Source organism: Macaca fascicularis, chromosome 8 (genome assembly GCF_037993035.2).
Source record: "Macaca fascicularis isolate 582-1 chromosome 8, T2T-MFA8v1.1".
Classification (NCBI taxonomy): domain Eukaryota; kingdom Metazoa; phylum Chordata; class Mammalia; order Primates; family Cercopithecidae; genus Macaca; species Macaca fascicularis.
This window is the reverse complement of record NC_088382.1, coordinates 134,575,797-134,599,918: the sequence shown is the minus strand read 5'-3', so window position 1 is coordinate 134,599,918 and position 24,122 is coordinate 134,575,797. Positions and strand designations below refer to the sequence as shown.

General features: G+C 44.6%; 1 long non-coding RNA gene and 1 pseudogene across 1 annotated transcript; one reads left to right on the top strand and one right to left on the bottom strand.

Annotated features, from left to right (window-relative positions):
• Positions 1-4,123: 4,123 nt before the first annotated feature.
• On the top strand, positions 4,124-9,397 carry LOC135964561 (uncharacterized). The gene is made up of 3 exons (XR_010577048.1): positions 4,124-4,421; positions 7,858-7,997; positions 8,907-9,397. It is a non-coding gene; the product is annotated as an uncharacterized lncRNA (long non-coding RNA).
• Positions 9,398-21,465: 12,068 nt separating this feature from the next.
• On the bottom strand, positions 21,466-23,052 carry LOC107130608 (magnesium transporter MRS2 homolog, mitochondrial pseudogene; annotated as a pseudogene).
• Positions 23,053-24,122: the final 1,070 nt, after the last annotated feature.

The following is a 24,122-nucleotide window of genomic DNA, read 5'->3' as shown; positions in this document are numbered from 1 at the left end:
AAAGATTTCCTTTCCCACTGTTTCAAAACACGTGGTGTTCTGCTGGGCATAAAATGAGTAATCAGTATATTGGTGTCAGAGGACAGTGAGTGTAGGACTGAGCAGTTATGGAACAAGTAGAAGATCTGGAATATTAAGTTTAGGTTTCATTAAATGCCAGCCAGAAAAAGAATCTGAGACTCAGAGGGGAGGTGACGCATTCAAGGTCACAGAGTTTGCTAGAGAAGGATTAGACAGAAACCAGTTCTCCAAACGCCCTGCCCAGTATACCTTCCCCCAGAGCCCACTTAGGTCAGCCCAGTGCATGTGGTATTCACACCATGGTTCTCTAATTTATGGGACTAAAAGGCCCTGCATCCCGTATCTCAAAATATACTGCTTTTCTCCTTGTAGCTGACACCTGCCTCCAGAGACTTAGCTTGAGAGGAATCCAGAGCTCTCTGGTCCAATGGAGATGCCTCTCTTCCCGGTCACTTGGCACTTTGGGTATTTCTCAACCAGAGTGTCCTGACAGGGACCACCCTCCCTGATTTACTTGCCTGCCCTCCCACCAGATGAGAAACTTTCTAAAGGCAGAACCACGGCTCCTGTGACTTGGAGAAATCATTACCTAACACGGTGCCTGGCATGTGACCTCCTAAAAGATGCTTAGTGAATGAATGACTGCAATGCAGGCCACCCATATGTGATGTGGTCAGGATCAACTGTGGATTCCTGGAGTAAGAGGCAAACTGATTTGAGATGAAGGCTGAGTGCAGCTCACCCATTCAAATCCTGGCTTACAGCTCTGTGAGGTTTGGTTAAGGCATTTTTAAAAACATTCCAGTTTCCTCATCTGTGAAAGTTGGAGATGATAATATTTACCTAGGGCTTTTTGAGAGTTCAATGACAGAAAGAGAACTGGTCATATAGGTACTCAGTGAATGCTACATTTCATATAGCATCATGGTGACATCATGTGATAGCCCAGCTTTGCCACTTTGCAACCACATGGCAAGCTTGCCACTTGGAAACCAGGTGAAGTAACACAAGGTGTCCCTTCATTTCACATGTATTTGAGGGTCTCCAGCATGCTGTTTGCTTCTGGGAAGACAACAGTGAATGCAACAGACACAGCTTTGCTCTCATGTGGAGAGTACAGTCTAGCCGGGGAAATAGACAATCTAGAGACAAACACATGAGCAAGCCAGATAGTTCCTAAAAGTGGGTTGGTGCGTCAAAGAAAATAAAAGAGGGAAATAAGATAGAGAATGGCTGGGGTGGTCCAAGAAAGTCTCTTTGAGGTGATGACATTTTAGCTGAGACCCGTAATATAAGAGCCAGCCCTATAGATGGGCGTATGCTATGGTGAATGATTAGACAGTACAAAGCTCCTGAAGCAGACAGACTTGGGGTGTTCAAAGCATGAGAAGAAAACCAGATTGGGTTGGAGCACAAAAGGTGAAGAGTGGCAGAGATGAGGCTGCAGAAGAGCAGAGATCTGATCACGGAGGACCCGGAGACTTGGCTAAGGAGCAAGGAGGTCCCGTGAAGCATAACGAGAGGCCACAGAAAGGGTCTGAGCAGGGGGTGAGACGCTCTAGCTTGCATGTTGAAAAGATTATCTGGGTGGGTGTCAGGTTAGGAGAAGGCATGGTGGATGAGCCTCGTCTTCTGAGCTGAGTCCTGCTACTCCAGGGTGCTTCCAAACAGACGTTCAAGTGGGAGTCAGGAGCTACAGACAAGGGGCTACATCTGTAAGAAGCTTGTAGGCTTTTACACTTCCCTATGCTGTTTCTGTAACCCCATATTCTGTAAAATCCTATGCCTTGTGGATTTGTCTTTGGAGAAAGGAGCAATAAGGTGGAGCCAAAGACAAGGAATCCAAAGGTGTAGAGTGGGAAGAGGCATCAGGCCCAAGAGCCAAGGCCCCAGGGATGCAGCAAAAAAAATTGGAAGGAAACCTCGAAAACAGCAGGTCTGGACTTGAGAAGCAGAAAGGCCTATGAAGCAGAAAGAAAGAGAGAAAGGGAGTTTTACACCTCATTATACCCGTTTACTTACATAGGCAGCCCCTTTATCACAACGCATTTCATAGCTCAGCTCTTTCAACAGCATCTAATTACATTGTCTAATTACTATCTTTACATCCCCTACCAACATTTAACTCACTCTCTTCATTTCGGCAGAAGAACCCTGCATGGACAATGGATTTTTTTTTTGGCAATAGGGAACCAACTCGAGGTATTTAAGATATGATAATGAAAAGCATGGTTGAGAAAGATTTTACCCCAGTAGGTTGTAGAAATTTCTGGATGCAGAGAGGCCAGCTGGAGAGCAATCCGGTACAGCCATCCAGGCCCTATGAACTCATGACTTGGGCAGTTGTAAAAAGGAAACCAACCTGAATGCAAAGGGAAGGCAGGTCTAAGAGTCTGTTCTTAATTTTCCTTTTGGTCTTTCTACCTGGATCTCAAATATTGCTCTGTGAATTTAAAGGGACATTTTGTGTGTGTGTGTCCAAGTTCATGAACGCTGTGCTCGGCATGTGCTACTACTCTGTGAAAGTTATGAAGTAATTCTTAAGGAAAGAAATAGGCCATACACCAACTGGGTGAGCAAAAATAGGTCATGGCATGAAGATAGAAGGGCTGCTGGCCAAGGCTAGGGAGCCAGAAGGCAGCCATCTGCTAGGACACAGGGCAGTGCCCGTCCTCACTGCTCGGTCCCTGCCATGAACCCGTGATAGGACAATTGTGCTGGACATGACCACTGCTTCTTACCTCCTTGGGAAAGGAACATCTTTCTGTTGCTTAGCCACCTGAAAAGGCAGAATTCCATCTCAGTGTTCAAGTCTTGGCTTACTAGCTCTGTAATGTTTGGTAAGTCACTTAAGTTTTTTGAATCCTAGTTTTTTCATTTGTGAAATAGGAGATGATAATGCTCACCCAGGGTTTTTTGAGAGTTCAGTCACGGAATTAAGAGACTCAAGCACGTAGGTGGCTCGATTAATGTTCCTTTCCATATAGCAGTGTGGTGACAGCATGGGATACCCCAGCTCTGCCACTCTGTAACCACCCAGAAAGCTTGCCACTTGGGGGGTCTCTGTAACACTTGCATGCCTCAGTTTCCCTATCAACAATATGGGAACAATCACAGTGGAATCCATGTCATGGAGTTGTTAGGAGAAGTAAAGGAGCTCCACATGGGAAGTGCTGAGAGCGGGGCTGGCACACAGCAACCCTGAGGGATTAGATTTTCTTCTTCTTGTTCTCAGACTGCTGGACACACTTCACACCCATGTTTCAAAGTATGAAATCACTTGACAATGTTCAGGTAGAAACCAGCCATGCAGTTCCCTTTGTGTTTGTACTTTTAGTACAGACGAGGTTTCGCCATGTTGGCCAGGCTGGTCTCGAACTCCTGACCTCAGGTGATCCACCCGCCTTGGCCTCCCAAAGTGCTGGAATTACAGGCATGAGCCACCATGCCCGGCCTCCACGTCTTTTTCATTAAGGGCCCAAACTAAGGCAAGCAGCCTCTATCTAAAATATGCGGATCTCATGACAGTTTCCCTAACCCTAATGACAGTTTCCAGAGACAGAGTGGAAATTGGCAATAGCTCTTCAAAGCTTCTACTGGTATGCGGCATGTGTCACTTCTGCTCACATTTCATTGGCTGGAACAAGTCATGTGATCAGGCATGACCTCAGCAGGGCAACCTTGGGCAGTTAACAGTTAACAGTCGGCAGTTAACAGTCAGGAGGGTAAAACACAATCATGGTGCCATAAAAGAGTGAAGGGGCCGGCATTACGCACAGACAGCTCACAGAAGGGCAGCAACATTTTGGAGCTCCTTTTAGTTCTCTTTATCAATATGTTTTAATCGAACCCAGATTTTTTTTTTTTTTCCTGTCTAGCCCTTAGAGACAAGCTCCGCCAGAGCTCATATAGCAGAGAGAAGGTCTTGAGATTACTGATACTCAGCATTTCTGACACTGGAGACCTGCATAAAAATTTAACAAACTGGGAAGCAGTTTTCATGATGACCCTTTTCATTGCATAGATGTTGCCAAGAGTTTGGGGATGTTTTTATGGAAAAGCCATTAGGCTGGAAGTCAGACACACCTGGGTTTGAGATCTTCTCTGCTACTTAGTACCTGCGTGGTTTTGAGGAGTCATTTGGCCTCTTTTCAGGTTTTAGATCCTTCATCTGTAAAATGAGGATGGTTGTGAGAAAGGGAAATTGCTCTGTAAACAGTGAAGCACTGTTCAAATGCTCAGCCTTTGTAAAAAACTGATGGAAAATGTCATAAGAAGTGGGCAGCTCTGGTTTTCTTTCATTGCTATAGGAAGCTGGCACACACAATAAGAAAGTTTATTGACAGCAGCTGAGATGTGCTGAAGCTGGTAATTATCTTCAAGACAGGCGAGTTTTGATTGTATGTAACGGCGCCTGGCAGACCTATCAATCAGACATGTGCCTTGATGTAATGCTGACAGTCTATTTACACAGAGGCAGCTGTGATATTATGAAAGAATGAAAGGCATGCTAAAGGTCTAAGTTGTTACGGAGGATATGACTTCCGTTTATCTGTGTGGCTGGTTGTTGCAGGATGGTAAAAATCTGGTGTGAACATGAGAGAAAAGAGTTTCTGAATTTTCATTATGATCCAGCATTTTAGAGATGTATGAAAACTTAGCTTGATTGAACTCAACCCCTTCCCCGCATGGATAAGGAAACTGACACCCATTAATGTCTGAGTGGTTATTAATGCGAGAGAAAAACTCACTGTTACCTGTCTTTTATGAATGTGCTAACTCATTAGTCTATAAACAACACTTCTTCTAATATGTAGCATTTAACAATTCTAAATATTTAATCACTATTTACACATAATCAGCAAAGCACAACACTTCACATTAAATCTCCCCAGACATTTAAGCATTCATTACAAATTTGTAATCAAACTCTTAGATAAACAAGTAATTAAAACTATGAATCTAATAAATCAGATTTTTTGGCATGCTCTAAACACCTTAAGAAGTGACAACACACGGACAGAACGTCACTTTGATTACGGAAATTATTATACTATGGGGAATGGCTTGCCAAGACCCTGAAGAACCAGAGAGAAGATACTGCTCGCACATGTGAAGGACACACGCTCTGTTTTCTCCTCCTTCTGTATGAGAGAGCCTGCTGACGCTGTGTGGCTCAAAAAGTATGAGGTGGTCTATGAGCATATTTTCAATTTAAGTGCATGAGTTGTCAGCATAAATTCTTTCTGAAATGATGATACAATTCCATAGCGAAACCAGGCTATTGTATAGTGGAAATGAGCACCTTAGCTCTGTTAGTCTCCTATTCCAAGGACTGTATTTCTGAAGGGAGCACACTTATTTTGGGAATTCTGGGAGCCAAGGGCTGGCTGCACTGTGAATGTGTTTTGCTACTCCAGCTTCTTATGGCCCCAGATTTCTGATCATATTCTGCATCCTTGGTTAATTCTCTCAGGAATTTTACAGTGAAAAGGAGAACAAGAGTGAGAACACAAGAGTAAGATCAAGAAAGGTTCTCTTCTCACCAGTGCTGTAATCCACCTGAAAAGCTATAGCTACTTGCAGTATTAAAACTAGTCATAAAAGTGCTAATACAGTACACTATGAATTTAAATTTCTGTCTTCATTCTCTTCATTCTAACTGTTACTGTTTAATGTTATAGCTTCCCAAGGTTATTAGTGTTATACCTTTCCAGTATCACAGTAATTTTTATAGGATATAATTTCTATACTTTCCCAGAGTTGCTGAATTTACAAAAGCCCCCAAAGGAAAAAAAAAAAAAAAATAGGACTTCAGAACAGCTGAGTTTATAGGTTCAGGAGTTTTGACACAGAACTGGCCATTCCTGGGACTGTCCTTGCCTGTGTGGTTGAAGATGGGCACAAGCACATCAGAATTCCAACAGCAGGGTGGGGAGAGGAAGGGGAAGGGAAGAGATGCCTTTTTCTTTGACAAGCGTGACCTGGAAGTTTCATCTCTCTCTTCTGCTCATTTTTATCTGGGAACTTGGCCATACCTAGCAGCAAGGGAGGCTGGCAATATGCCGCCCATGCCCAGACCAAAAAATGGGGTGTCTTTTTAGTCTAAAAGAAGGGAGGAACTGGCACTGAGTGACATCCAACAGTGTCTGCCACTGTCCATGCTTTTGGCCACCAAATATTTGTGGGTCCTCCTCGCAGACACATCTACCCTCTCTCTCAGGGAGACAAGGCCCAAGTGCCTCAATTCAGTGCAAAGATCAGGAGCAGCTGCAGGAAAAGCACTCGGGATGAGGAAGGAGGAGCTCCTGGAGAAACTGGATGACTCTGTCACCCCCAAGCTCTCCCTTGCCCCATACCTGACAGTAGTTATGTATAGGAAAATGGCAATAACCTTTCCCATTCTGAAAAAAGATAAGAAAACACATATAAGTTACTCAGGTCCATAGCAATGCTCAAACCTTGCTGAGCAGTAGCTGAAAACTCTTTTTTCTATGTTAGCAGGCGAATCTCTCCGTCAGCCCATCTGGCAACCCTGGTTGTACTTTCCAGGAGAGCCTCCCTTGGCTGACATGCTCCAGAAGATTCTCCCTTGTCCATCTGAAGCAGGCATTTAGGCCATGACCCTGGGAGGGGTGGGGAGGGGCTGCAGAGCTTTTACAGTTCCTTCCCGCAGGGGCATGGTTGGGGCCCAGGCCGCCTCCTGGCTCCAGGGCTTTGACAAGTCAGACTTAGAGTTTCCTGGGCAGTAAAATTCCCTAAGAAACCCACGTAGGCTTTAAGAATATTTGCTTCCGGTCCAGTTCATGCACAAATAACTAAAGACAAAATCTGCTTTGGCATGCTTTTAGCCTGAAAACTTTATTTTCTGACGTCCATGCCCTGCTTAGCCCCGATGTCTCAATTTAAATGCAATTGTCCTGAGTCTTATCTGAAGAAACAGGCTTGGGTGAGAGGCCACATCCTTGATTTGATCTTTGCTGCTATCTGTTACTTGGCAGAGAGCTCTGGATAGCGGTGCTTGAGGAAGGCTTGAGGACAAAGTCTGAGCTTTTGCTAACTCTTTAGAGCTTCCTTGAGGACTCAAATGGTGTCATGAGTTCTCTCTCTCTCTCCATCTCTTGGCTGTGCTGTCCTCTGGGTCTCAGGCAGGCTTCATCAATATTCATAAGCCTACAGAAGTCCTTACCACATCTGATTTTCCAGGAAGACACATAATCTCCTCTAGCATCCATATATAAAGGATTGGAAAAGTTCCCAATTGGCCCAGTTGACATCCGATACCCACCTGAATCAGTCATTAGGCCCAGGGGATGGAGTTCTTTGGCTAGCCTGGGACATCTGCCCACCACAGCATGGAGCGTCATGATAAGGGATCTGACTGGGATCACGTAAAGTACACCAGAGGTGGCCCTCTTTTTCCTCCCAAAAGAAATGGAGGGAGGTGCTGTCAGACAAAAGGGGAAGGTAGACTTGGCAAGCAAAAATGAAAGGCATCTGAGACATCTGGCCACCAGCAGGGGCTACAGTGCTCTCAGGGTCTGGAAGGCTTAGTCAAGATGGGTGGAATTACACAATAGTAATTAATAAGGTTTGCTAAAACCTGGGCCATCTCTCTGCAAGTGTCCTTAGCAAGAGCTTACTGTTAGTTCAGATGCCCAGAGCAGGCCAGGGTAGAGGCCACATAGAGACAAAGCAGCATTTCTTCTGCAGAACTCGGCTAAGTCTAGGCCAAGCCTGGTGCACCCCAGCCTCTGGTCCTGCCCCTGCTAGGTAAAGCTCAGAAGGAAACGTCCTTCTCCTCCCCTCCTCTTTCTCTTGCCTTCTCTCCAAAAGAACCTCCCGCTGGTATCCTTACCCTGATCCGGCCCCTCCACTGGCCTCTGAGTGTGGAGTGAGACGGAGCTGAAATAGAGGGGCCGGTCTTGGCCGGAAGCGAGGAGGGTGGAAGTGAAGTCCTTCACCGCTGGTGGGAGGTAGGTGAGGGCAAAGACTAGACACCTCCTATACCAGCCTCACTGGCCAAATTGCTCAGTGGGGAATGGAGTCTCAGCCTGTCTTCTCTCCCTTCATCACCTTTGGGAGTGGGTGGGCCCACAGAGCAACCAGGGAAATCTAAGCTAACGGCAGGACTCTTCTACTCGTAGGTGTGTCCTGGCCTGCAGCCCCCTCCTTCTTGTCCACAGGCTCTCCATTCCCCCACCACGATCCTGCCTCAAAGTCCCAACTCGCTCTCCTTCACCCACGTATTCATCCCTAGAACTTTCTGAGCATGGGCGCTGAGCATGGGCGCTGTGCCCACAAGGCTGCTTGTCCCCACATGTTTGAGAAGCTGCCAAGATGACCAAGCACTCAGGCAACATTTGTTCCTTTGAAATTGTGACCCTCCATCCCAGCGTCCTTCCTGTGCCCCCACCTTCCCTGAGTTCCTGGAGCAAGGCTTCCTGATGTTTCCGTCTCATTGTCCCACTCTGCCACAGGGTGATGGAGTGGTGAGTGGAATGGCCCTGAGGGATGGTTTCCTGCCCCTGCTGCTTATCCCTCAGCAGCAGCTGCAGGCAGTACTTCCCAGAGCACAGGAGCCTCAAGCTCAGTCTTCTCTAGTGTAGACATTGCTGGAAATTTCCCTCTCAGCTACCTGATGCTGCCCACTCCCTCATACCACCCTTGGGGGAAATGAAAGTGTGTCTGTAAATCAGGAGAAACTCAGAGAGTTCTGAAAGCCTCTTGATGATCTACAAGGGTTGGTAAGCTAATGTCAGGTGGCAAGTGGGTTGCCATTTCTTATTGTTTCTGGAGTCAGAAGCCCTGTTTGAGCCATTGGTGGGGAGGCTGGGACCTGCTCCATTATTCACCACGTCACTGTGGTTGATTGTATTTCCCAGCGTTGGCCACAACAGTAAGTCCCCTCTGCATAGCTTCCTGAACCGTGACCTTGCCACTCTTCTATCACGAGGTGGTGTCTGTTTCGCCACTCCCTGAAGCTGGGCAGGCCCTCGGATTGCTGAGCAGGCCCTGGAAGTGATGCAGTGCTACTCCCAGGCAGGGCCTTTCATGGACCCGGTGGCTTTGCTTTCTGCCTCTTGGAAACCAGCTACCATGAAGGAAGTTTGTCTATATCCTGAGACCACTATGCTGTGAGCAGCCCATGAGCCCACTGGAGAGGTCTTGCAGGAGGAAATGCCCCGTGGAGAGAGAGAGAGGCCAAGATCACAAGGCACCAGACCCAGAAATTTTAATATTACAGAATTTTAACCATTTCTCTGATTCTATACTTGTATCTCTCCTATGCTTAAAATCTAGAATCCCAATGGCATTTATTAACATCATCACTGATCTTACAATCTATATATACAATAAATACATGTACGATAAATAAGATCACTGATCTTACAATATTTATATATTTATACAGTCAAAATACTGAGTCTTGACGTGTTTTGAAATAAGTTCTTTTCCCTGTATGATTATATCACCAACTTGGTGTGTAGTTAGGTTCGTTCGTTTCCATGGTTTTCAGGTTTTAGAGATTGCTTCTTTTTAAAAATGTAAAACATTTACATCATTCCAATGTCAAAATACGTCCCCAGGTAGTTTGATTTGAGTTTAATTTTGTTTTTCAGCCATGTAAAACATGTTGAATAGCTGACATTGTCCCAAAAAGTTGCCATTCCATCTCTCTATCCTGTTCCCTCCAATCCTCTATAATAATGATTTCCATTAGTTTTGGGATTTATCTTTCCATTGTTTCTTTTCAAAAACATAAGCCAATATGCATTTACATCTTTACATGTCTATTATGTTTATTACCCCCCTTCTTATGAAAAGGCTTGCACACTGTAAACACTGATATGTATGCCTCAGAGCTAGGGTTTCTATCTAGCTCTAATACAGATGTATTAATTGAAGTATCCGAATGGCTACTAGATGCAAAGCTGGGTGGTAGGCATTAAGAGTCAAGCCTTCAATGGAGAAGAAACACTTATACACCAGGTCATTTCTATGACTCAATGTCAAATTTTCAAAGTTTCAAATCCTACCGCTGATTTCTCCCATGTGATTGGGGGCCACCCTAAATCTGACCTCTGATGAAGCTCTTGTTTCTGGGGATAAATGTGCTGAGAAGTCTTTCATGTATCCACAAATGAGAATGTTTTTGATTAAAGAAATAGCTGAGGTGAGGCAATTTGCTTGAGACCACAGAAAGTTCCTTTAGAGAATGTTCCCTGACTTGCCTGGGATGTGTTCCTAAAGATGCTTCAGGTAAAGATTAAGCAAGTGTAGAAATGGAGTGGAGTGACCTAGACCTAGACCCTGCCCTTGCACTTTGTATTAGCTACTGAAATCCATTAAATGAGTTGTTAATGTTTTTAGTCATTTTTAGGCATGTGACCTCTGTATTTCCTATCAAAATATCTATGGGTCAATTTTACATATAAGTTTTCACATATAAACATAAATTTATTTTTACATATAAATGTGTTACTTTTTATTATAAAAATTTTCAAACACAAAAGTAAAGAATGCAAAGAACTATGTAATCATTGCCCAGTTTCAACAGCCATCAGTATGTTGCCTTACTTGTTTCATCTATCCCAACTTTTGTTTCTCTGAAGTATTTTAAGGTAAATTCCATGTATTAGATAATTTCTACCTTAAATACATCATCTAAAAAAAGTAGGTGGTGAGGGGTAAGAAGGGGTATTTTCTTATATAACTACAGGGTCAGTATCTCAGTGATAAAAATGGCATTGGTTTTTTGTTATCATCCAATATCCAATCTAATTTTAGAATTTTCTATCTAAAATAAAAAAATTTAAAAGCCCCCAAAACCTGTTTTTGCCATTAGTTTAAATCAGGGTCTAAACAAAGCCATTCATTGTATATGGGGAGCCTACCATAGGGCATGAACTGACGAAAAGTGAACCCAAAGGAGCCTTTTCACCAAAAGCTGAAAGCAGACTGTCGAGGACAAGAAGCACCAGGCTAATCCAAGGATGGCGTGATCTTCAGAGCTGGAGGGTTGTTGAAGGCATCTCAGACTTTTCTTCTCTAAGTTCACATTCTCAGTTATTTCCATTGTTTCTCTTATGACACAAGTTTTCTCTTCCTTCCCGTTCTTCTCTTCTTAACATGCTCCAGTTGGTGAATGTCTCAGACATACTACAAGGAGCTGCTATCTTCGGTTATCAGAGCTTGGATCAGCACTGGTGTTTCTATTTTAGGATAAAGTGAGCTAATACCTTAATAGGTAGGTGGGTTGGTCTTGAGCTCAGTGTTAGTTTTAAATGCAGATCTGGGACATCAACTCAGAACTTTGCCTAATTCTCATTTTCCAGATATGAGCAAGCCCTTTTGGTTCTAACCATCCTTTGGTTCCTACTAAAATCTTGTTTAAACACTTAGTCATTTGTAAGTATCCAGGGGTCCATCCAGCAAAGCATGGTTAAGAGTGTGGGTCCTGGAGTCTCCAAAGCATGGCTTCGTGGTTAGATTGCACAGACTTTGCCGTCAATCTTCCCAAGTTCAAATTCCAGGTCTGGCAACTACGAGCTTGGAGACTTGGGCAGATTATTGATCTCTGTTTCTCCATTTGTCTATCTATATAATGGGAGTGGCAATAATATCTACCTTATTCGGTTGTTGTGAGGACTAAACAAATAGAGGCAAAGTCTGTAAAATGTGCTTGATGCAGAATACATTTGCTATTTTTATCATTCCACCTGCACCACTGAGATGCTGTGAGACCTTGAGCAAGTCATCTAACTAGAATGTGTTTCCAATTCTTTATTTCTAGTTTGGGGATTACAAGGAAACTACTAAGTAATCTTGCAAAGATTAAAAGAGATAATTCACTAAAAGCTGAAAAAGGTGTCTACTACACAATACCCACTGAATAACTATTAGCTATTATTAATTTGGCACTTTGTACTTTGTACAAATCCCAAGCCAAAAGTAAGGTGTGCCAGAAATACTGGCATCTCTATTTTCTGTAAGTCAACTTGATTTCAACTCCAAGCCTTCATACTCCCTCAGTCATTCTTGGAATTTCTCTTCCCTGGGTCCTCCAGAGTTTGTGCCAGGGATCTGAGATCTTGTATAATACCCAGGTTTCCAGAGAGTCAGTCTTGTTAGCAGTCCCCCATCCATTCAGATGTCCATTATCTCATCCCAGGAGGTCCCTGCAGCTTCTTGCCACACTTGGGACTTTAGGTCGTGGCTAAACCTGGAGACCGCAGCCCAGAACCAAACCTCCTGATGCATCATTTCCAGCCACAGCCTCAGAACACTCCTGGGACTCACCAACCTCTCTCTTAATTCTTACTCAAGTCTCTGGAAATCTCTTCTTAACCCAGAGAAAAATCATTTTGTTCTTAAATCCTGTTGACCTCAGTGGATTTTTTGGAAATGAAAGTCAGATCACAAACCTCCCCAGAGGCAGAGAAGCAGCACAAAGCCTGCTACCTATGTCCTTGAGTGGGAGGGGACAATCATAGATTACCATCTCACAAAACTCTTTGTTGCCAATGTTTAGAAGTACACGAGCCATCACACAGAAAGTTCATCTCTCAGTCAGTGGGTGGACACCCACAATGCACCAGGCACTCTGTGTAGCACTAGAAGAGAATAAAGAGCTGAACTAAATATGAACCCTGCCCTCAATGAGTTCTTCCTCTAGAGCAGAGGTCCTCAACCAGGGGACATTTGGCAATGTGTGGAGACATTTTGGGTTGCCACAACTAGACGGGAAGAGGGCAGTATTACTGGCATCTATTAGGTAGAGGTCAGAGATGCTATTAAGCCTCCCACAATACACAGGACAGCATCCCCCACCCATTGCCTTCCACCCCCAAATGATCTAATCCAAAATATCAATGGTGATGGACTCGAAAAATGTCATGCAAGGCAGAAGAAAAGTGACAAGGTGACTGTGCCAGAGGTTCATACAACCAAGATCCCTGAACGGAAAATTAACTGGGAGGATGATTCCTGGGAAGTTTTCACAGTGGAGGGATGACCTGGGATAACATGGAGCCAAGACTTCAACTCACGGCCTTTCCACACAATTGCAGACAGCGGTTGTCTAGACAAGACAGCACTAACGTTCACAGCCGCCAGCTCCCTCCGGCCTGGCTCAGCTCACTCTTGAGCTGGAGCGGGCTGCTGTGCTTGAGGTCCCGCCAGAGAAGTGCCTTCTCTAAGGGCCTGCGGGCTCTGGTGTGCAGCTGGGGGCTGCACTTCTCCATGCAGGTCTCTGGTGCTGTCTTCCCCCAAGTGACCAGTGACCCGTGACCAGGTTAGTCAGGTGAGGAAAACTGGTTCCTTAATCAACCTCATAGCCAGTCCCCCCAGGGATTCCGATAGCTCTAGAGAGGATCCCAGGCAGGGACTTTAAAGAAAACAAAAAAACTCCATAAGTAATTCTAACTTGCAGGCAGAATTGTGACATTTATTGTACCAAAAACCCTGTCTCATTGCTTTTGCCACGGAACATCATTTAGAAGGACTTCCATACACCAAGGCTGCCTCAGGCAGGTGAGGAAGAGCCAGTAGAAGAGGTGGTGTCTGTGTCAGGTCTGGAAAGACAGGTGGGTTCTGGCTTAGAGAGTGGGGACACACTTTTCTGATGACCTTGACCTGCTCATAGAGGGCATGGGATTAAAATCATGGGATGGGGCAATGCCCTGTTTCAAATTTCAAATGTTTCAAATGAGTCCTGTTACCCAAGATATGAAGGTCTCTATTTAGAAAACTGTTCACATTAAGAGTCTATTATTCACTTTTAATCTTCAACCACTTTTAGAGCATGGAAAATAAAGTTTAATTTACAGAAACCCTAGCATTCTTAATGGTGGATACAGTCAACAACTTCAAGGTTCCCTTTATTTCCTACTCTGGTTGTGGAGTGAGAGGAGGCCTCAGCCTACCCTCTCAAATATTTTGACAAGATTCTTGTATTAGTCTGTTCTCACACTGCTGATAAAGACACACCCAAGCCTGGGTAATTTATAAAGAAAAAGAGGTTCAGTGGACTCACAGTTCCACATGGATGGGGAGGCCTCACAATCATGGTGGAAAGCGAAAGGAACCTCTTACATGGTAGCAGTCAAGAGAGAGCTTGCACGTGGGAACTCCTCTTTATAAAACCATCAGACCTTGTGAGACTTACTCACTATCACAAGAACAGCATGGGAAAGATCCGCCCCCATGATTCAATTACCTTCCACTGGGTCCCTCCCACAACACATGAGAATTGTGGGAGCTACAATTCGAGATGAGATTTGGGTGGAGACACAGCCAAACTATATCAGTTCTATTTTTCCTGTCTTCAAGGCTACACACCACCCCTGAGCCATCTCGTCCTCTCTCATGGCTGCCAGCTCTGTGCTACTGCCTCTCAGTTCTACTCCTGACCAACTTCTCCAGCCATGTACATCTCACTGCTTCCTCCTGGACCATCAACATTCTCCAACTTGTCATGTCAATAACCACTGTATCATTCCCCTTTCTGGTCTCCAAAGCTGTCACTCTGATCTCAGTGACTAACAGGCAAATTCACATTTCTTCCTCTCCATCACCACCCCCACTTCCCAAGAGCCACGCATTCCAGGTGGTTCTCTGCTCTCAGTGTCTCCTGATGCAGTTCTCTCCAGGGAGGACCTCCGTGAGACCATGATCACTTGACCCCTGGACTGCAGCAGTAGCCTCCTACATGGTCCCTCTGGGGTCATTCTTGTTCTCTTCTTTACTCTCCATCTAGAAACTAGAGTGAGCTTTCTAAAATGTACCAACGTAAATGATTTATTTTTGTTATTACAGCTATGACTTGTGGAGCATTTACTATATGTTAGTCACTATGCTGAGTTCTTTATATGTGTATATCTTTTAAAAGCTCCCTAAGCACCCTATAAAAATATACTCTCACTAGTCCCATTTCACAGATATGGAAACTGAGGCTCACAGAGGTTAAATATATTGACGGGAGTCCCATAGCCATTAAAAGGGAATGCCTGCTCAAATGTTACTCTTCAATGACCCCCAAATCTTGACTTTTGGGGAAAAATGCACACCTTTAGTTTGGTCACAGGGTCCTTTGTGACTCAGGCTCTGCCTCTCTGTGCTCCACCCTGACCCCCTAGGCTTGAGCCTTGTGGACCTCAGGATGCCCATGTCCTGCTGGTATCTTTGTTGAAGTTGTTTCTTTCCCCAAGATGCCTTCCCCATACAGTCCGTCTGGCAGACAATCTCCTGAGGTTCAGCTGAAATGGTGCATCTTCCATGAAGCCTTTTCTGACTGCCTCCCACTTCCACCCCTTGGAGTACTGACCTCTTCCTTCCTTGGGCTTTTCTGTGGCCGGGACTCCACGTTATGACCTAGTTTGTTACTGTGGATGAGGGCGGGGACCAGATCTGATTCTTCTTGGTGTGCTAGTGCTCTGTGGGTGTCTGTGGCCTGATTTCTTCATGCCACCTGGAGAGGGTGTTTCTCCTTCTCTGAGTGGTGTGGGTGATAATAATTGAGTGTGACGTTAATGTCCCTTAGTGAAGAAAAGAGTGTGTTGGTGGCCTACTGATGTTGTTGGATTGTAGCATGGCTTGGAGAAGAGAGACCCTCAGAGCCTGGGGAGCAGCTTCTCTGGCTCAACAGATTGCACAGGAAAAGCAGGAAGAGCTGTCTGCTGTCCTTGAGTTCTCAATTCCTCAAATTCCCAAAGGGGTCTGGTGAGACTAGGGCTGGTCCACCGTGCAGTGGAAAGTATCAGATTCCAGTGGCTCTTCATGAATGCCTTGCAACCTTGCAGAGCAGGAGTGCAGCCTCATGCCCTTCTCAGGCTGCTCCTCTGGGGCTCAGCTTCCAGGCCATCTCCAGAGGCCTCTCCCCACTCATCCTTGGTGGTCCACTGCCCTGCCTCCCTCCTTAATTCACTGTGTAGGCAAGTTGGCCATGTCCCCCCGGCTTCCTCCTCCTTCCTTTGAAAGTGGAGCATGACTTGCTATTCCACTCGTCTCACTTGGTGATGGGTGCCAGGGGAGAATGCCTGGGAAGTACTTTCATTTCCTTAGGAATTAAGGATGCAGGAGAAACTACAAAAAGAAGCACTAGTATTAAATCTTAATTGAAGGCCCAGCCATCTCGGGGTGAGGCTCGGAATGCTTACTGTCTGCTCCCCCTCTCTCCCTGTTTTCTCTCCCACATCTTTCCAATCCATGGGCTCAAAGAGGCCTCATGCCTGACACTGCTGAAGGAGGACAGCAGGCTGGAGGGGTGTTCAGACTACCTTGAAGCAGCCCCTGCCACATCCCCACTCCCACCCAGGTCATCTCCACCTGGGCTTCCAGGTTCACAGGCCAAGACCCCCTCACAGTAGGTCATAAGGGCATGCAGGAAGGGGATTGTGCAAAGAATTGTCTCTTTATTGACAACAGATAAAGTTGGTCTCTTTGATTTTCTTAGGCTCAGATGCATAGCTGGTTCTTCGTCCAAATGGTTGCGACAGTGCTTCCTTTGGCCCTCTGGGTTCTGGCCGCGCGCCTTTCTCCAGATACTTACATTATGACTGCGATTTGTATCATCTTTAATTGTGGACAGCCCTTTCATTGCCCCCTCATATCCCTAGCTGCTCAGGAGCAAAGGCTGTATATGTTATTGATCTTTGCATCCCAAGCACTTAGCAAGAGCCTGGCCCTGGTAGGTACTCCACGCTTGTTGAACAGAAACAATTGTGAGAAAATAAATCTCAACAGCACATCATCTCAACATTTGCTTTCAATTCTTGTTTCATCATTTTAACAATTACTATAGTAAAGGCACTCATGGAAGTCTGATGTATATAAAAGGAAAACTAAACAGGTCTCAGATGCTACCTGTCACGGTCTTCTCACCGCACCAAGCTCATGGTTCCTTTTTTTTCCTTGAACCTTTACGTGTGCCATTCCCTCTTTTTCAGAACACCCTTCCTGTCATTCCTCACCTGGCTCGCTTAACTCCCCCTTCAAAACTTAACCCACATGTCACCCACTGCAGTAACTCTTCCCTGATCTGGATTTTTAGGCCATGTTCTGCTACAGGACACAGAATGATAAATGCCTCTTTGTGCGTTTGCCTCTTCCACTTGAATGCTGGCTCCTTGGAGGCAGAGCCTGAGTCCCTTACTATGCAAAACTCAGTCCCATGTACTTGCATTCATGCCTTCAACAAATATTTTTTGAATGCCAACCACATGCCAGGCACTGTCATTGTGTTACACTGGTAAACTGACCTTGGGTGGCCCAACCTCTATATGGCTCCCAGCAATATTTGTCTCCTGGTATTCATGCCCTTATATGGTTTCCTCCTATCTGAATCGGGATCAGCCTGAGTAACCAATCAAATGTGGAGGAAGTGATGATCTATGACTATTGCCATGCGGCATAAGACTAGATCATCAAGGCATTTTCAGCTTTCTTCACGGTGTTTTGGATTGCTTGCTCTAAGGAAAGCCAGCTACCATGTCAGGAAAGCAGTCCATAGAGTTCCATCAAGGGCCAGCAGAAAGGCCCCATTGGGCAGCACCAGTTAGCCATGTGAGTGAGCCACCTTGAAATTGGATCCTCCAGGATTTGCCAAGACTTCAGGGGACTGTAGCCAAGTTAGCATCTGAGGTGCAACCTAAAAGAGACCCTGAGCCAGAACTGCCCAACTGACATGCTCCTAAACTCCTGATCTACAGACGCCTTGACCATTGTTTAGAACCACTAAGTTTTGGGGTGAGTTGTAATGCAGCAAGAGATAAATGATGCAATCCTATTGTCATGGAATTTACATTCTAGTGAAAGAGATGAAATAGAATTTGTTGTTGTTGTTTATTCAACACCACTAGGTACTGCTGTGTGCTGAGAATTCAGTGGCAAACAAGACACTAGACAAGAGTCCCTATACCCACACTGTTTAAGTTTTAGTGATGGAAACAGGAGATAAAGCAAACAAGTAAATTATATAAAACACTAGCTCAGAAGTGCTAAGAATAAAGGAAAACTGAGCAAGTTGGATACAAGTGTCCTTACTGCAAGTCAGATCGCCTATTTTGTACGAAGTGATTTTCTCCTTTATCTCAATTAGTACTCTACAATTTTTTTGAGGTTGGTAGTTTATTTCCATTTTACAGATGAGAAAATTGAAGACCACACAGTTGGTATTGAGCTCAGCCAGAGTGTAACCCAGGTCACTTGGACTCCAAAGTTAGTGCTCTTTGCTGAACACCAACCAGATTGATCATTTGAGATTTCAGTTGCAGCCCTCACCCTGGGGCTCACTCTTTGGCACAGCCCATACTTGGCATTAACTAGATGCTTGTAACACATTGGCAGAATGAAGGCACCAAAATGGCCTTCAGGCTGGAATGCCAGGTGCTGGCAGGGATGCCTAGGCCTCTACTTTCTCTAACTCTGGAAAATGCCAGGCTACATTAGGCCTACATAGAGGCCTTGCAGGCTGGGAATACACACCCAGGTCCCTAAACCTTAGCTGCCCTCATTGTCTATAAACAGCAATGCCCACTCCCCACAAGCGCCCTCTCTGCCTTTCTATGTCCACTTTATTTGCCCTACATTAAAGGAGCTACAGCTTTTCCAGTCAGGCTCAGCGCACCGCCCCTCCCTGAACATCCTCGAATCTGGGGTGCCTCTTGGCTCCTGTTATTTATTTATTCTTTTCTTCTTTTGCCTTCCTTTCTTGTGCCAAGACCACTAGATGGAGATAGACAAATACTTACTGAATGCTTACTATGAATACCAGGCACCATTCTAAGTGCCTTTCCTGCGTGATTTCATTGAATCCTCATGACAACCCTTTGTGGAGGTCCATTATATTCCTGACAGAGCTTAAGACTCAAGGTCGTTCAGCTACTAGGTGGCAGGGCTGGGATTCAAACTCACATCTCTTTGAGTTCAGACTTCATTTGTTAGCCAAGATCACACACTGAGCTGAAAGAACTTTGAAGATGGGTGATTTCCAAGATCATCTTGTCCATTTTTTTTTTTTTTGCCCCAGGGCAGGGCTGAAGCCAGGTTATCAGCAGAATATTGTAACTAGACATCTTCATTTAGCACTAGAGAAAAGAAGGAAAAAAACCTATCCCTTCACAGCTCATTGCAGCATGTACAAGGATTTGTAGGTTCAATACTCTTACGAATGTCTGGCCCAAATCATTGATTTTCTAACTGTTTAAGTGCCTACTATGTGCTAAGCTTTATTCTGTGCTGTGATACACTTGGACTTGAGTTATCATGGAAGTACAGAGAGAAGCACCGAACAGACTGGCAAGTCAGGGATGCCCACCAGGTGATGCTAAGCTGGACTCTGGAAGTCTTAGAGGTGCCAGGCAGCAAGGAGGGCCATCCAGACAGATGGAACAACATGTGCAAAGTCAGGGGGTGTGGCTGAGGACAGCTTGCTCCAGCATATGGCTTGTTCAGCTTATGAGAAGTGGTAGCGAGGAGTGAATAAAGGGATTAAGACATGGGTAGGAGCCAGATCAGTGCCAAGGGAAGGAATTTGCTCTGTATCTGGAAACCAATGCAGAACGATTTAAGGGCAAGGCACTGATACAATCAAATCTGCATAATAGATTATTTCATCAGCGTTATGTATGATGAATGAGAAAGACCAATTAAGGAGGATATTGCAATGGTTAGGCAAGAGATGATGAGCAGGGAAGACAGAGAGAAGTAGAAGAGATACATGGGAGAGATTTAGGAGTAGACTAGTCAAGACTTGGCAATTGCTTGGGCGTGGGGTGAGTGAAGAAGGAAAGCACTGAGGCTGATTCATCCAGCTTCTTGGCTTGGGTGTGTGGGTGGATGGAGGCACCATGAGTTGAAATGGGAATAACCAGGAGGAGGAGCAGGTCTAGGGGAGAGATATTGATATCTTAATATCCCCAGGCTCCTTAGGGCAACTCATATTTCAGATAAGAAAATAGAGCTCAAGAAGTTGATGTGATTTGGTGAAATGGACAATGAACAGAAGAGTGTTGAGTGTGACTCAAACCTAGATCTTACTATTTCTGAAACTATTTCCCTGTGCCTAAGCAGATCTGTTTTGTAAGGAGCATAAGGAAGGCTTAGCACAGAGAAATGTGGTAGAGCAAACACTGACCCAAGTCAACCTGCCACTTTAATATTCATTCATTCAACAAGATTTATTGAGCACGTACCACATGCCATGCATGACGGATGCAATGGTGAAACATGTAGGCAAAGACCCCACCCACATTTAGCCTACAGTCCACTTAGAGAGGCAGGCATTACACAAATATACAAAGACCAGAGTGATGAAGGAAAACCATGCAAAGACCTGGGAAAAGAGGGTTCCCAGTAGAAGAAACTTAAAATTCGAAGGCCCTGATCAGGTAGGAATAAGCTTGGATATTCAAGAACTCATAAGAAAGCCAGTGTGCTGAGAAAGGAGTATGTGTGGAGGAGAGTCATCTGAGATGAAATTAGAGGCAAAGGCCAGAGCCTATTGGACTTCTAAGATATGATCAGTACTTGGGATTTATTCCAAGTGTGATGGGAAAAACGTGAAAATTTGGAGCAGGGCTGCGGTGTTATTTATTTACTGAATTTATTAAAAAGATACTATTTCTTTCAAGACAATTAAATATCCATGTATAATTGTAAGAAATAGTGCAGAGAAATAGTGCAGAGAAAACCTGTGTACCTTTTACTCATTTTCTCCCAGTGGTAACATCTTGCCAAACTGTGTGTAGTACAGTATACCCAGGATATCTCTTTGCAGTTTTAAATTGTATTCTCCTAACATAATGATGGTAAACATCTTTTTTTGTGCATATTTACCATTTGTACATCTTCTGCAGTGAAATGTTTGCTCATGTCTTCTGCTCATTTTCTTTTTATTCACCTTATATTAAAAAGGGGTGCAAATACAAGAAAATAAGGTTGTGTCAAAGTTTAGTTTTTAAACCACAAACTTCTAGAGTTTGTTTTAAGGTTAATACATAAAATGCTAGCTTTTTAGTTACCTGAGAATCAGGAAATTCACAGTAACGTAATTTCCCATACTGACAAAAAACTGTGGCTACCTATGGCTTTGGCAAGTTCCTAGGCGTCATTCAGCACAAAATTGCACTTTTCTTGATACGTATAAATTAAATAAAATGTACACGGCTGTCTGTTCTTGTGTTGCCTCAACTTATGTCTACAGCAACAGCATTTAAAGTTGTAGGAAATAGAATTTTGACCTTTTACAAAGCAAACACTTTGTTTCTTTAACTCAGAATTCTGGAAATGCAATCACGTTCTAGTATTGTGACTGCCAAAATATTTTTGTCATCGGACATTAATTTTTTTCAAGTGTGTGACTCTAACCAAGAAAATAATAAAAGAGTATCAGAAGTTTCCTGTGACTACCATAACAAAATGTCAGTATCCATGGGGTTGTTCCTAATGGTTTGCGAGGATGCTTCGGCCTGATCCAGGTCCATCTAGTCTGAGGCTGTTTTTCAATTCCATGCTTCTATCTGCCAGAAGGATCTTTTTCGGTAAAGAGGCCATCATAGGAAGCAATGGAGTTTCCAGGTGCCGTCCAAGGAATGAAAGTAGGCGCCTCCAGATGAGGCCACTTCCCATGAACCTAATTCCCGTAATCATCCCAAACACTCTAGAGTCTTCTTCAAGGAGGATTCCAAAATCATTCCAAAAGCAACTCCCATTAGTCCAAAGAGTGAAAGAGAGAAGATTCCCACGGTTAGTAGTAGATTCAATCTCATCATCACATTACGGTGGCTGTCCAGATTGATGAAAATAATACTACGTGAATCATCAATCAGTACCCTAAGCTCCCAAACTGCATTGGAGAGATCGTCTGCCAATAGGTAGTAGTTTTCCAACAGCAGGTCCATCTCTTCTGTGTTAGGGACAAGCTGCCCCAGGACTCGCCCTGCAAGATGCAGCTGACCCTTACCCTGAATACTCTGCAGCTGCATTCCTGAACCCTTATCTAGGCGCTCCAGCAGGGTCACCAGACTTGCTCACAGCCCTCTGGGTGGCACGGGAGAGGTCACAAGAAACGTGGACAAACCTAAGTAACACCCTCTTGTAAATTCCCATTTTCACAAGATAAAATATTGTAAGCCGGTCATGAGATGATATTTGGTAAAGTTAACCGACGAATAACCCCAGGGTCTCTCTCCCCCGTATAAAACCCTCATTTTGTAAGCTCAGGGCTGCCTCTTCTGACTGTGGCTGGGCAGCCCGGCAGGTTAATAAACTTCCTCGCCTGACCTTGGGTCTGTCTCTCGTCTTTTCTCTCGGCTACCCTTACATTCTGCATGGTGAATCCCAGGGCTGCTCTTTTCAAAGACACGTGGGGCACTCATTTTGATAGACAGAGCTCTTCCAGTAACTTTTCCTCATCCAGGATCTCCAAAATTGAGTCTTGGAAAAATTTAATATCTGTTTCTAACTCTGATAGACTTTTGTCATTCTGTAGTAAAATATGCAGTTTGCTTCTGTCCACAGAAGAATGTTTGGAGTCCACCAAAGCTTCTAAGGTCTCAGGGGTCAGTGTCTGCAAAACGTTACGTTTCCTCTAAAGTGTGTTGATCCGGTATTGCAGGGTGCTTCCATGGCACTAAACTCAAAAGGTAAAAGGTATGTAACAGGTTGACCCTTCCGGACAACTGTGAAGGGAGTTCCCGGAACAGCCATTGCTCTGAGTTTGTTACCATCATCTAATATCAGTAGACACTCTGGAGTTATCACAGCTTTCAAATACTCCATTGTCATGATAAACCTATTGCTTTTGGTTGTGATACTCATTACATGCTGAAATCTCAAATCTCTGTCTTGAAGACTTAACTCTTGGTGTAAGTCCATTTTCTTCCTTTCAAAAGAAGTAACATTTCCCTGTTTGTCAAATTTTGTTGCAGTAAATACTGGGGCTACGTTGGCTAAAGTGGCTTAAGAGACATCAGAAGTTCTAAACCAGTGCATTTCACCTGCCACATATAGCTGACGGGCCCACACAGGTCAGATCCAAGGCCAGGGAAGTCCCACTGCATGGGGCAGGAGGCAGGGCAAGCTCTGCAGGCATTCATGGCGCTATAGCTAGGAGCAGGCGGCAGCCAGACCCCAGGCCTTCATGGCGGACTGTGGCGACTCAGTCTGCAGTGCTCGCCTAGCGCTCTTCTGCTCATTTTCTATGTTTTATTTTCTAAACAGTTTTTTCACTGTTCACTTTTGAGAATTTTTTATATATTCTAGACACAAGTCCTTAGTCAGATGTGTGGCTTGCAAATATTTTCTCCCAGTCTGTGACTAGCTTGCCTTTTCATCTTAACAGGGCTTCTGCTGAGCAAAAGCTTTTAATTTTGATGAGGTCTAATTGATTAATTTCACCTTTTATGGATTGTGCTTTTTGTGTCAAGTGTAGGAACACTTTGCCTAGCCCTGGAGCTAGATTTTCTCCTGTGTTTGTCTTGGAAAGGGGAAGAGTCAATTGACTAAAGCAATGTAGGGTATCTGGGCAGAACTGAGGGGTCATTAAGGGCAAAGGAATGGGAGAGGGAGAAGGCTTCAAGGTTATTTCTGGTCTCTGGAGAGGGCACTATGGGTAGCAGCTCCTTCCCCTTCTAGCTTGAGTTACATGGGCAGAGCAGATGGTCCTCTTGGCAATATGACGGGAGGCTTAGGTTTCTTCCTCCCCCACAATACTCACGGACCCTGAATAAATTGTCTAGTCCTTTGATTCACTCAGAGCTTTATTCACAATCACATGTTTTCACTACATTGTCATGACTGACTTCTTACAACAGCTCTGTAGGGAGGACATATTATTATCCCCTTTTACAGAAGATACAACTGAGGCCAGAGAAGGGATGGGACTGAACACAAATCTCCTGATACGGAGAGGAATGATCGTTCTTCTCTACCAGCTGAATCTTGAATTCCGCCACCAGTTATTTCGTGAGGTCAATGGTTCTCAAAAGATGATCCACGGGCCCCTAGGGATCCCGAAGACCTTTTCAGAGAGTCCTCAAGGTCAAAGCTATTTCCCCAATAATGCAAAAACATTGCCTTTTCTCCATGCCTTTTCTCCA